The 13,462-nt window shown below is 41.3% G+C and overlaps 1 protein-coding gene across 9 annotated transcripts in view; it reads right to left on the reverse strand.

Annotated features, from left to right (window-relative positions):
• Positions 1-13,462, reverse strand: part of NLGN4X (neuroligin 4 X-linked) — a 249,393-nt gene that overhangs the window by 207,784 nt on the left and 28,147 nt on the right. Inside the window, exon 1 of one of the 9 annotated variants that reach the window (XM_048860119.2) lies at positions 1,177-1,290. The exons of the other annotated variants lie outside the window; for them this stretch is intronic. The gene's annotated coding sequence lies outside the window, so the exon portion shown is untranslated. Of the gene's footprint in view, positions 1-1,176; positions 1,291-13,462 lie in introns of those variants that run through there. 9 annotated transcript variants of the gene reach the window in all.

Genomic DNA, 13,462 nt, shown 5'->3' on the forward strand with positions numbered 1-13,462 from the left:
GTTGTTTGGTCGTGGGGACTTGGAACCAGGGTGGGCCAGCAGCCTCCCATCAGATCCCCTCCAACCCCTCCCGCCCCCCAGCAGCCCCGCAGATCAGCAACTCCCCCCTCCCTCTCCGTGCCTCCCTCCACAGCAATCAGCTGTTTCACGGGTGTTCAGGAGGCTCTGGGGGAAGAGGGGGAAGGAGCAAGGATGCGCTGGGTGGATGGGGTGGAGTGGGGGTGAGCCGGGGGCTGAGCACTCCCCAGGCAATTTGGGAAGTCGGCGCCTGTGCAGCCGTGCATGTGCCGTCCGGAGGGAGTGGTGCGCTCTAGCAGGAGAGTGTGGGTTCGTCATCTCATTCAGTTTCCACAGGGAAGTGTTTGCAGCCACAGCTGTGCATCTATTGTGTCTCCTCCCTCCTGCCTCCCTCGGTGCTGCCAATATCCTGGTTGATATCAACACAGTTGCTTTAGAAGAAGCTCAGGAAGTTCATGAGCAGGTCCCCAGACAATCCTCTGATTAGAATTTGTTTAAAACTTATACTGTGTAATGTCTTTTGTCTGGTGAAAAAAATTTCCTTGGAACCTAACTTCCACATTTACATTAATTCTTATGGGGGAATTGAATTTGCTTAACATCAGTTCGCTTAAAGTCACATTTTTCAAGAACATAACAACGTTAAGAGAAGAGTTACTCTGCAACCTATTTGTTGGCTGCTGTCAGTGAAAAACATTTTTTAACAGCTACAATAAGGATGACAGCCTTTCACCCACATTCTGGTCCCAGTGAGATCAATGCAAGTTTTGCCATTGTTCTTAATAGGACCAAGATTTGGTCCATAATTGCTATGTGCTGATTCCACATTGAGTAGCTCTTATTCCCAATGAGTTGTCCCATTGACTTCAGTCAAACGACTCATGTAAATAAGTGCTAGTCAGTGCCAGGGCTGAAGAACTGGTCCTCATTTAAATACAAAGATGGGGAATATCTACAAATACTGATGTTAGATACCACTGGATGGATAATGATGTCTGAATATAATGCACTTATGAAAAAAATATTGGTGCAAAGCATGACTACTTATTAATAAACAACTTGTAAAGTGTCTTCGCTGAACTGTGGAAGTGTCCATCTGGATATTTATTACATAGTTTGAGAGGAAGCCTAACATTACAGTAATTAGTTTATACACACCCTCTGAGGAATCAGGTGCTGAAGATTAAGACAACTTTTATTCCAAGCTATGATAATGTTTCAAATCTCTCCATATGCTAGCTCAGTTTTTTCTGGGGATTTCAATGCTGACGTAGATTCTGACCACCATTCCAACTCTTTAAGAGTAGTAAGTGATTAAACCTAGGATACAAGACATAAGGATATAAGGAATGGCTGGATAGTGAAAACCCACTAGGCCCAACATATCTTCCCCCTTTCAATATTTATTTTAACCTTGAACTTCCCTGTTTAGTCACTGCATATAATTTAACTCACACTATATGCAGTAAGTGTATTTTAAATTCATTCATACTCCTACTTCGATAAATTTAATATTTTTATTGCTGAGTGAGGTAGTTCTCTTACAATTACCAACCTCACAGTGAACACTTAAATAATGAATCCATTCCCTGTAATTTCCTCACCATTCCTCATTCGGTCCCATATTTTGGAACTTATACACGAGCCAAATGTGTGAACACCAGTCTGTACTGGGATTAACAAAACCTCTATATCCTTTTGTTGTATTAAATACTCTATTATTATAAATTGAAATCATCCTTACTGATATAATCCCTCTTTGGTAAACACATCCTTCCGTGGAAATGATGGTCAATACTGAACAAAATATTCTCAATGAAGTCTAGTGAAACAACAGTATCACTTTTTTAAAAATCAAATTCTTTCTTTCTCTTGAATCCCCACAGTATCTTTAATTTAAAACAAAACAACTCAGAAACCATCTTTAGCCGTAAAAACAGATGATGATTTAAAAGATTTTCCTTTAATATTTACTTACCATTTCTTTGATCAGTAGGATGAATAATTATTTAATTTAACACGCACGCTCTTATTTTAGTACATTGGCCTTACTTAATATCTGCCTACATTAAAATAAATATTTCACTGACTGGCCAATTCACTTAAAAGACTCAAATCCTTCAGTTTCATTTTTTGTATTATTATTAGATAGGTCTTTGGCATGTGGGCCAACTTTGATATCCCACAATCGATATCAATTTCTTGTGGCTGTAATCAGCAGACAAGACTGTCGAAATCTGCAGATAGGTAAGCAAAGCTGGCATACAAAGATAAATTCACAACCTGGTGCATTACAATGCAATGAATAAATAGCAATGTTTCAGATGCAACACAGAGTAAGTAATGTCTAATATTCCTGGGCTAAGGAGCTCCACCAGATGTAACAATTCAATAGCTGAGTGGTTTCCCCTTTCATGAGTTAGTTTTCCACTCCACAAGCTATTTTACTCCTGTGCCAATAATTACATATCTCTGTCAATTATATTTGATGCGGAACTTTGAAATAATTCTCATTTTTAAAAAATCCAACATATATTGCATTTCCTTTGCTTTAAAGCCCACTGATACTTTGGATCAGACCTCAGGCAGTTTGTTGTGCAGTCCTTCCACATATAGAACTACCATAGATTTTAATGGTCACTATTTAAAAAAAGGAAGGGGAAAGGTAGAGTATGACTGATATTTCAGGTAAAGTATGACTGAAGACTGACAGATTACAAATTAGAGGTGGATATGTTAAAAAAAAATGATAAGCATGACCTTCTTTTAAGAGATCACAGGACAAGTCCTCTAGACAAATTAAGCTTTTAAGAGTGTCCCCACAGTTAATCCTACAATGTGTTTGTTGTGTCTTTTGTTCTTCAAATAAATGCCTAACATAAAGGAATTGAGGTAAATGGAAGGCAAGCAGAGAATAGACAAAGTGTTCAAGGAAGAAATTAGGAGGAAGGTGAATTTGGGGCTCTCAGTGATAGGCTTAAGAGTTCACATTTGAGGTGAACATTTGAACATGTGATAAGAATGGGATATGAACAACCAGCAAAGATAGCTTGGGAGGAAGAGGATAGCAAGAAAAAATGTGGAAGACCGAGGATATGATGGAAAGGCTCCATCAAGAGAAGTTTTGAGAGAAAAGAAGTGGAACTCCAAGACCTATGAATTTATGCTATGAACTGGAAGGAGTGGTGAAGAATTGTGGGTATCTCTGACCCGGAGTAAACAGGAAAGGGAGAAAGAAAGAAAAGGGAGACATAATACCAAGGAACCACAGGAGCACAGTGGGGGACTGTAAACAGGTGCTAATCCAGGGTGCCCCCCTCATAGACTGGGATGACACTGCAGGCACCCAGCCTCAGTTTCGTTTTCAGTCCTCAAAAATAATTCACATACACCTAGAGTCTTTTAAAAAAATGTTCCCCTTCTCTTGGGATCTAATTTATTAAATGTCATTCAGATCCCAAAAATGCCCCAGAAGGTCCAGAATAATCAGTTTGCTGATCTTCCGTGCACAATGTAGAGCTTATTTGTTTGAGCAGGCCCTGGCAGAGGGCTGAGGCAGTGATAGGGAGTAGACATCTGGTGGAAAAGTGGCATGTTTTTTTTTAAGCTGTATTGATCACAGCTGATCATGACTGGGGTTCAAGTAATGTGCAACAGGGGAGAGCGGAAGAAGTGCTGCTGCGTTGGCTAATAGTTACTGTATATATCCTGTTCTTGTGTTTTTCCAGTGTATGATAAAGGACATTGCTTAGACAACCTTCGGTGTGGAGTTTGTAGAAGAATGAACAGTAAAACAATATATACAACTATTAATAATCCTTAGCTCTTATACTGCACTTTTCATCTGCAGATCTTAAAGCACTTCACAAAGGAAGTTTACATCACAACATTAAGTAATTACTGCATCAGAAACCTCCTTTCCAATAAGAGCATAAGAACGGCCATACTGGATCAGACCAAAGGTCCATCCAGCCCCGAATCCTGTCTACCAATAGTGGCCAATGCCAGGTGCCCCAGAGGGAGTGAACCTAACAGGTAATGATCAGGTGATCTCTCTCCTGCCATCCATCTCCACCCTCTGACAAACAGGCTACGGACACCATTCCTTACCCATCCTGTCTAATAGCCATTAATGGACTAAACCTCCATGAATTTATCCAGTTCTCTTTTAAACCCTCTCATAGTCCTAGCCTTCACAACCTCCTCAGGCAAGGAGTTCCACAGGTTGACTGTGTGCTGAGTGAAGAAGAACTTCCTTTTATTTGTTTTAAACCTGCTACCCATTAATTTCATTTGGTGGCCCCTAGTTCTTATATTATGGGAACAAGTAAATAACTTTTCCTTATTCACTTTCTTCACTCATGATTTTATATACCTCTATCATATCCCCCCTTAGTCTCCTCTTTTCTAAGATGAAAAGTCCTAGCCTCTTTAATCTCTCCTCATATGGGACTGGTTACAAACCCCTAAACCTTTTCTAATGCCAGTATATCTTTTTTAGATGAGGAGACCACATCTGTACGCAGTATTAAAGATGTGAGCGTACCATGGATTTATATAAGGGCAATAAGATATTCTCCGTCTTATTCTCTATCCCTTTTTTAATGATTCCTAACATCCTGTTCACTTTTTTGACTGCCGCTGTACCCTGCATGGATGTCTTCAGAGAACTATCCACAATGACTCCAAGATCTCTTTCCTGATTAGTTGTAGCTAAATTAGCCCCCATCATATTGTATGTATAGTTGGGGTTATTTTTTCCAATGTGCTTTACTTTACATTTATCCACATTAAATTTCATTTTCCATTTTGTTGCCCAATCACTTAGTTTTGTGAAATCTTTGTGAAGTTCTTCACGGTCTGCTTTGGTTTTAACTATCTTGAGCAGTTTAGTATCGTCTGCAAACTTTGCCACTGTTTACCCCTTTCTCCAGATCATGTATGAATACCTTGAATAGGATTGGTCCTAGGACTGACCCTTAGGGAACACCACTAGTTACCCCTCTCCATTCTGAAAATTTACCATTTATTCCTACCCTTTGTTCCCTGTCTTTTAACCAGTTCTCAATCCATGACAGAATCTTCCCTCTTATCCCATGACAACTTAATTTATGTAAGAGCCTTTGGTGAGGGACCTTGTCAAAGGCTTTCTGGAAATCTAAGTACACTATGTCCACTGCACTACACAATGCTCCCCCGAACCATCTATCATGTGCTGTCTCATGTAGTTTGTCTATTTTAAGGCCTTCGCCCTTCCTATGACTCCAAAAGGGCTCCTCAGATGCCCAAGTTTCCATTCACTCAAATCTAGTTGAATCCTGTGTAAACTCCTTGAGGCAGGGATTGTTTTTGCTATCTCCTGGTACTGCCCCTTGATTATCTTTGGTGCTTAAAAACAATGAATAAATAATAGTAATTAAAATATTCTCCCCAATTTAACATTCATAGGATTTCTTTGTGCTCCTCTAATTATCCTTTTACCTGAATTCTGCTTATTTTATAGATCTCCCAATTCTCCCTGCCAGATTGTTTGTAATTTTAAACAATTTTAGATTATATTTTAAACTGTGTACATCCCTGTTTAACCTCTGTTGTCCATTTACAGTACTTGTTTAGACTTAATCTGCACGAGTTGCCACTGCTGTCTTTTCAACAATTTCTTAAATACAATACTTCCTCTCTCTATGTTCTTTGGACATAAGCAATTTGCAGGTTACATCAACAGGCATATAAAAGGGGGGCTTATAACAGATGCAAGACTGAGCGAGGAAGTCTTAAATCAGTGTTAGCCTGATAAGAAGTGACTTTGTATTCTTCACTGTTCTCACACCTAATTTTAATGTAGGATTTCAAATCTTAGGGCACTTAGCACTCCTTTTAAGTATGCTTTTCTGAAATCAGAAACATTTATTTCCTCCAGGACATCAGATTTCCCTCATTGTGTATCTCAACGATTTGATGAAGTTATAATCACTAGATCTTTGATGCTCCTCAAATTCAGTTTACTTAGCATACTGGGTTTATTTCCTAGGATTAAATCAACAATAACCTCTGACTTTGAAGGTTCTATGCAAATGCAATACAAATGCAAATGCAATGAAGACATATGTTCTATCACTATTTTTGCATAGTTATCCTAGTCATTATTTGAGAAATAAACTCCCCCATTACTGAAGTCCTGGCTTTCTGACGTGCTGTTCTTGACCCAGTCTATCCAACTGCCCTGGAGGTCTCTAGCAATCCCATGGCATCTCCAGAAACAAACCAAACACATTTAAGAAAGGATTTTCAAAATTGCTCAGTGATGTTCTTAGGGCTTGTCTCCACATGAAAGTTAACCTGGAACAAAGTAAAGTGGAAATTAAAACCAAATTAACTGTTTGTGATTAAACTCCATTTGTTGGGGCTCTTATTCTGAAGTAACTTAATCAACTTCCAAAAGCATATAAACTAATTTGGAATAAGGTACCCTTATTCAGGATAAAAACATCCATACATCGTGCTAATCAGTAATAGCTCTTCCGGAATAACTCTCCATGCAGACAAGCTCCAACTTTGCTTCCATCAGAAACAATGGAAAGCATTCTTATTAACTTCAGTGTCAGCAGTCATGTCAATGCTGAGTTTTATTGAAAATCCAACATTTAGTATCCTTAAATTTTGCCTAGACTGTTCATTGAGTCAGTTACAAGATTTGTAAAAGTTTCCCTGTCAACGCAGTATCATCCATATTTAACATTAAAACCTTCTTAAGTTATTTTGCTGATCTTTTTAATAAAAATCCATATTCTGGTATTTTATATCCCTGTTCATTTCTCTAGATCACTCTTGTCATTCCATTACTTTCACACTTTCCCTTGAAATTCTCTAAACTACAAGTCAGCAAACTTGTTATATGTGTTGTTTACACTCATTCAGAGAATAGTGGTCTAAATCCACAGTTGTGTGTGGCCAGCTTTATGCTGCTCTCCCAACATAAGCAGCATTAAAGTCAGGATAACTGGCCACCAAAAGATGTCCTTAAATTGTTTTGTCTGCCAAAACAGAGTTTTCAGAATGCAGAAGGACAGAGAAAGCAAGAGGCAGGCCTCACAGTTGGAAAGGGAGAAGGGACATAACCCATTGCAACTGGGAAGGCATCAGAGATATGCAAATGGAGAGAGCTTGTGCCATTTCTCATCAATATTGGAAGGTAAAACACAAAGAGCCAGGTATGGTCATCAGCTAACTTGGGAGCAATTATACAGTATCAAGAACGAACACTAAGGAAAGGTAGTGCCTGACTGATGTTCTTAGAAACCAGACTGATTTGACTGGAATTCCTCCCACATCAGATATGACAGTCTGTCACTGTATGTTGTTTCCTGTCTGACAGTGCCATTAAGTCTATCGTTATGAATCTGTTAAGCCTGCCTGGAGAGCTATGACATATGAAACCAACCTATTACATCTCTGTTTGACTCATGCCCCATTTTCAGACAGGAAACAACATGCAGTGCTAACTAAAAGGTCTGCTCATATTCAGGGGAAGAATCCCACTCCTGTGGTCACAGATGATCTCTCCATACCCCTTTGCTACAGCAGTTCATGAACTGCTGGAGAAGAGTGCTATTGGCCTCTAGTTGTGAGGCAAACATGCAGCCGAACTAGGGCTGCTTTCTCAGCTGCTGCGATGAGTCAGCACCCAGCCAACAATGAGTCAGTCTTCAGGCATACAGCAGCAGCCTATCACAGAGCGGAACCTGGGTCAGATGACCCTAGACTCAGGTATTTCCACAGCCCCAGTAGAGCTGCAGATCAGTCTGAGCAACAGTGTTACCTGGTCAGGAACTCTGCTGTTGCCTTTCAGTGCACCAAACTCCTCCTCCTCCTCCTCCTCCTCCTCCTGCTGACCCCAGTCCTTGCCCTGCTCTAGCCTCACTTCAGCCTTGTCGCCAACCTGCTCCAGCCTGGTCTCCACCTCCTGATCCCTCCTACACCCTTGGACTCTGACTGGCCATCTTTGACCTTTGGCACTTATCTGGACTCTGACTTTGGTACTGACTTGGCTCGTCTTTGAACTCTGACTACCCGGCTTTGACCTCTGGCCCACACCTGGTCTCTGGCTATGGTTCTGACTCTGGTTTGTCTGCAGACTCTGATCTCGGTTTTGACCCTGGCCTGTCCCTGGATCTTGATTCCAGGAACACTCTTGGCCCAAGACCAACCTTACACCCAGCTGTGATCTGTGCTACAACTGCTAGGCCAAATTATCACAGGCAGTGCCTGACATTAGGAACAAAGAATGTAGGGCACACTTACATGATGGGAGACTTTATCTTATGAAGCAGTGACTCTGAAAAAGATTTGGGGGTCATGGTGGATAATCAGCTGAACATGAGCTCCCAGTGTGACACTGTGGCCAAAATGACTCATGAAATTGTAAGGGGACTGTTGCCCCCTTACTAACATTCAGTGGGGGTGTTTTGGTTGGCTAGCTCCGAGTACTAAAAGGGGAAGGGTTGATGGGGAATCAGAACCTTGAGATATAGTCCCCAGGAACAATGGGGAGAGGCCAATGCTCCTGGTCAGCCTGAATGACAGGGCGAGCAGGCTAATCAGGGAGTCAGGAGGCCAGGGAGGTCCCGTCTTCCCTGTGAGTTGGATTTGCCTGGGTCAGACAGAGTGGGGCTGAGCTAAGGAGAAAGCAGGGCCCAAGCTAAGCTGGGGACCAGAGCTGTGCCAGATCCCAAGGGACCAGAAAAGCAGCCCAGAGAGAGCAGACCCTGTCCTGGGAGCAGAGCTACAGCCCCAAAGCCAGAGGCACAGTCCAGAGAGAGCAGATTTGCCCTGGGAGCAGAGCTGCAGTAACCAGAGCCAGAGGGGCCAGAAAAGCAGCCCAGGAAGTGGGTCAGTGTTGGGAGCAGAGTCACAGAAGCAGTCTGCAGAGCAGACCTGTCCTGGGAGCAGAACTCCAGCAACCAGAGCCAGAGGGGCCAAGGAAGCAGCCCAGGGAGCTGGAGGCAGAGCAGCAGAGACCGAGTGGTGGAGCTGGGGCTGGAGCAGTCCGGAGCTGGGTGCGGTGAGCAGCTGAGGAGAGCGAGGGGGACCCTGGGCAGTGGGCCCAGCACAGGGAGACGCCTCAGCCAAGAGGCTCTGCAGGCCAGGCTTGGATCATAACCCCGACAGAGTGGGGACGACACTGGGAAGAAGGGTCCTACCACTTAGAGCTTGAGAGCGTGTGGCCACCACCAGAGCAAGTGTCCAACCCACAGCATCCCTGCAGCATGGCCAGGGCCTGAGAAGGAGGCCTGGGACTTACAAGGAACAGACTGTGAACTGCCCTGACATTCCAGAGACACTGTGATGTTCCCTGCCACAGAGCGGGGTGATGTGTTTCCTTTAACCTTTCCCATTTTTCCTTATTCTTTTTAAAATTAATTGTTGATTAAATAACTTGCATTTGCTTTAACTTGTATGTAATGGTCAGTGGGTCAGAGAAGTGCCCAGTGCAGAGAGAGTACCCCGGAGTGGGGATACACTAGCCCCTGTCCTAGGTGACCACAGCAGGGTTGGGAGTCGAGCCCCCCAGGAATCCTGGGCCCAGCCTTTTTGGGGTTACGAGGACTCTGCCAGACAGGAGAGTGGAAGGGGAGCCCTAAAGGGCAGGGAGGCCACTGGGTAAAGGAAGTGGGAGCGAGGGATCCTTCCGCTAGCCCACTTCACTGGGGTAGTGCAGAAACCAGGAAAGTTCCCCACAATAGCGGGACTATTTCCCCGCTTACACAATTGTTAGATGAACAAATAGGGGAGTCTTGTGTAGCAGCTGAAAGGTTATTTTACTTCTGTATTTGGCACCGGTCTGACTACTGCTGGAATACTGTGCCCCATGATGGTGTCCACAATTTAAGAAGGATTTTGATAAACTGGAGAGAGTTCAGAGAAGAGTCATGACAATGATTAAAGGATTAGAAAAAATACTTTATAGTGATAGAATCAACAAATTCCATCTACTTAGTTTAACAAAGAGAATGTTTAGGGGTGACTTGGTTTCAGCCTATAAGTTCCTACAGGGGAACAGATATTTAATAATGGGCTCTTCAGTCTAGTAGAGAAAGATATAACATGATCAAATGGCTGGAATTTGAATCTAGAAAAATTCAGACTGAAAATAAGGTGTACATTTTTAACAGTGGGAGTAATTAATCATTGGAACAACTTACCAAGGGTTGTGATGGATTCTCCATTACTGACAAGTTTTAAATCAAGGTGGGATGTTTTTTCTAAAAGAAATGTTCTCGGAATTATTTTGGGGGAGTTCTATTGCCTGTGTGATACAGGAGATCAGACTAGAGCATCACAATGGTCCCTTCCAGCCTTGGAATCGCTATGAATTTTTACTATGCTTGAGTAATCAGTAGCACAAGGGCGCTGAAAACTACATCCTTATAGAGAGTGGATGAACTGGTGGGAAAGAGTATAACACATTAAATAAATTCGGGAATCCATTGATACACTTGCCTTCTTGTCCACTTGATCATAGATCCTTGACCAGGCTCAATTGGGTACTCTCTGGCTTGTCCACAGTTACCACAAACTTGGCACCTGATTGGCGTGGTTTCCTCCTCCCCACAGTATGACTGTGGGCCAGCGTTGCAGACAATGGTGGAATGGTCCCCAACTTGACATCTGGAAGCAGCTTACAATGCCTAGCCTCTCTTTATACAGAGGCTGTCCTCTGGATTCAGAATCTGGACATTGAGTTACAATGTCTGCATATGAGTAGAGATTTCTCCTTCTTTAGTTAAATAGGCATATATATATATATACACACACACACACACACATCAGCCAACATCACTGGTTTCAGTGGGGAAACCATTTACCACATGGATTTTTGTTCTGACTGCTCATAGTTATTTCAGCCAAACACTAGTCCCATTTCAGATACTTGTGCTAGTATGTTTCTCTTCAGCATGAATTCTTGACTCCAATTGTTTGCTGTATCATTCGGTAGGAATTCCAGCTAAGCAAAATGCTAGCAGTCTTTCGTGGAGGTTAGATATTGCAATATAGTTAGATTAACTAGACTAAATCCTTAGACCATCAGTGGGTGAGATCTTCCAAGGTGACACACCACCCCTCCAAGTTTGCTGAGTTGGCTTTAGAGCTAGAGCATACCAACAGAGTAGCACAAAGTGGCCGCAATGCAGAGGATCTATCTCTTAGTCTCAGTTATATCATCAGAAAACACCAATCCAGAACTAAATAAATCCTCTGCCTCATTTCATAGTCTTAGAAATAAATTATTTTTGTTCTTTCTTCATCCATCAACAAAAATTCCATTTATGCTATCTCTCTAAATGAAGGAGGGTAACTTCTCTTTTCTGAACTCCTAACAAGCCTATATGTAACCTGATCTTAGATGGTCAAGAACTGAAATGAACTACCTATTGAACTTTGCTATTCTAACATTGACTTCAAAGTGACTACTCGTGGAGTAAGGTACTGGGCAACATGCAGTCTGCTCCTAAAATACCAGGTCAAACACTTAATTTGAAAATTATTGGTATTACTGTATTTTCCTTTCTGTGGTACCATGTAAATACTGTAGTTATATAATATAACATACTTGGTAAATGACATATGAGTAAATAAAATTACATGCTTTTTCTCTCCTGTTGTACAAAGGTGCTTATAACATAATCTGGACCTAGCAGGGATTACTGTGTATGAAAAAAACAGTTGCCATATTTATCATACAAGTAGAGTATCAATTGAAGTGCACTTTCTATGCAATTAAACTGTCAAAATGTATAATTTAAATGAAGGCACTCTCTGCCATGAAAACTGAGGCATTGGTTAAGTTTTTTATTGGAGATGGTAGAAATTGTTAAGATAAAATGAGAACCTAAATCATCCCCAAAATTCCAGTTAAACCTGTATCAGACGTCTATTAAATATCAGAACATAACAAAAACCAAAAATTAAAAGATACCTCAGACTGCCATATTTTTTTTCTCTTCAGATAGTACAGATAGGCTCTATAGCTACCAAACTTCAAGCTTCTTATCCCAACTGAATATGAGCCATGTTTTGGTTCATGCTTCATTAATTCTTATCAGACATAAATTGAAGTTTCTGAAGTGAAGGTACCAAAAACTTAAAGCCTACAGAAAAGAAAGGTTGTGTTAGAAACACTTGAAAACTTTAAAAAAAAATTAATGAAAGAAACGTGAGCTAAAATGATGAAAAACAAGGAACAAAATAACTTTTTGATATCAGGCCTCTTCACTTATATGGACATTGATAACCTGGATAAATAAATAAAAATTGTGTAGTGTAACAGTAGCACATCATACTTAGAAAATAGTAGAATACATCATACATCATAAAAAGGATGATTAGGAGGGAATGATGTCTAGGAGAGACAACACTGAATTGGGGATCAGTCAGCCTGGTTTCCACTCTAGTCTCTGCCATTGACTCATTGTGTAACCTTCGGCAAGTCATTTACCACTCTGTACTCAAGTCTCCTTATCTGTAACATGAAGGTGGTAATGTCTGTTCAACCTTTGTAAAGCCTTTTGACAATGGTGGATGACATTCACTACATACCATAGTGCTGAACATTACTTACTATTTTCTAAGTATGATGTGCTACTGTTACACTACACAATTTTTCTTGATGATCTTTCTCTCCCATTTTAATGGGTCATATTTCCCAACTATCGGCACTGCTCTACTTGACCCAATATTGCCAACCCAAAACATTTAAAAGCCACGCCCAAAAAATGAGATAAGGTTAAAATTGAGGTTTAATAATAAAACATTAATAGTAATAATAATATGTGTGGAGTTCTTTTTTATTTGTCTTTCATTTTTGAGCCTTTAGGACATGCTCAGGTTTTCTTTGAAACTCCAACAGCTAGAAAATGATTAAATAAAAGCTGAGATTCTCTCACAATCTGTTTGTCCAACAGCTGGGATTTTAAGTAAAACACCAAATACCATGTATTTGCTACTTATATAAACCAACAACTGGTAACAGACATAGGTTTGGAAGGCATCAGAAGTATTACGGACTACACATGTCTAGATTATGATTAATATTACACTTACATCCATTATAAACAAGAGATTAAAGTTAGATGGAATGCAGGGCAGTGCAGTGCTCTGCATTGACCTTTTATACTTCCTCCCTAGCTTGGGAGAGCTCTTTAGGCAGGATCATCTGAAGTGAGAGCAGCAGCAGAAGCTAGGACTTGGCTGAGGGGTTTCTGAATTCCAACCAGAAGCAACAGCAGCATGGAACAGGACAAGATTTATTCCAGCTAGGTGCTCCTACCCAACTCCTCTCCTCTAAAATAGATATGTTCCCAAAGTGGTTCCTCATCCCCTTCAAGGAGACTGGAGACAGAATGGGGAAGGAGGACATCTGCTGCTACCACTAGCTCCCTGTGCA

This window comes from Caretta caretta, chromosome 1, assembly GCF_965140235.1.
Source record: "Caretta caretta isolate rCarCar2 chromosome 1, rCarCar1.hap1, whole genome shotgun sequence".
NCBI lineage: Eukaryota > Metazoa > Chordata > Testudines > Cheloniidae > Caretta > Caretta caretta.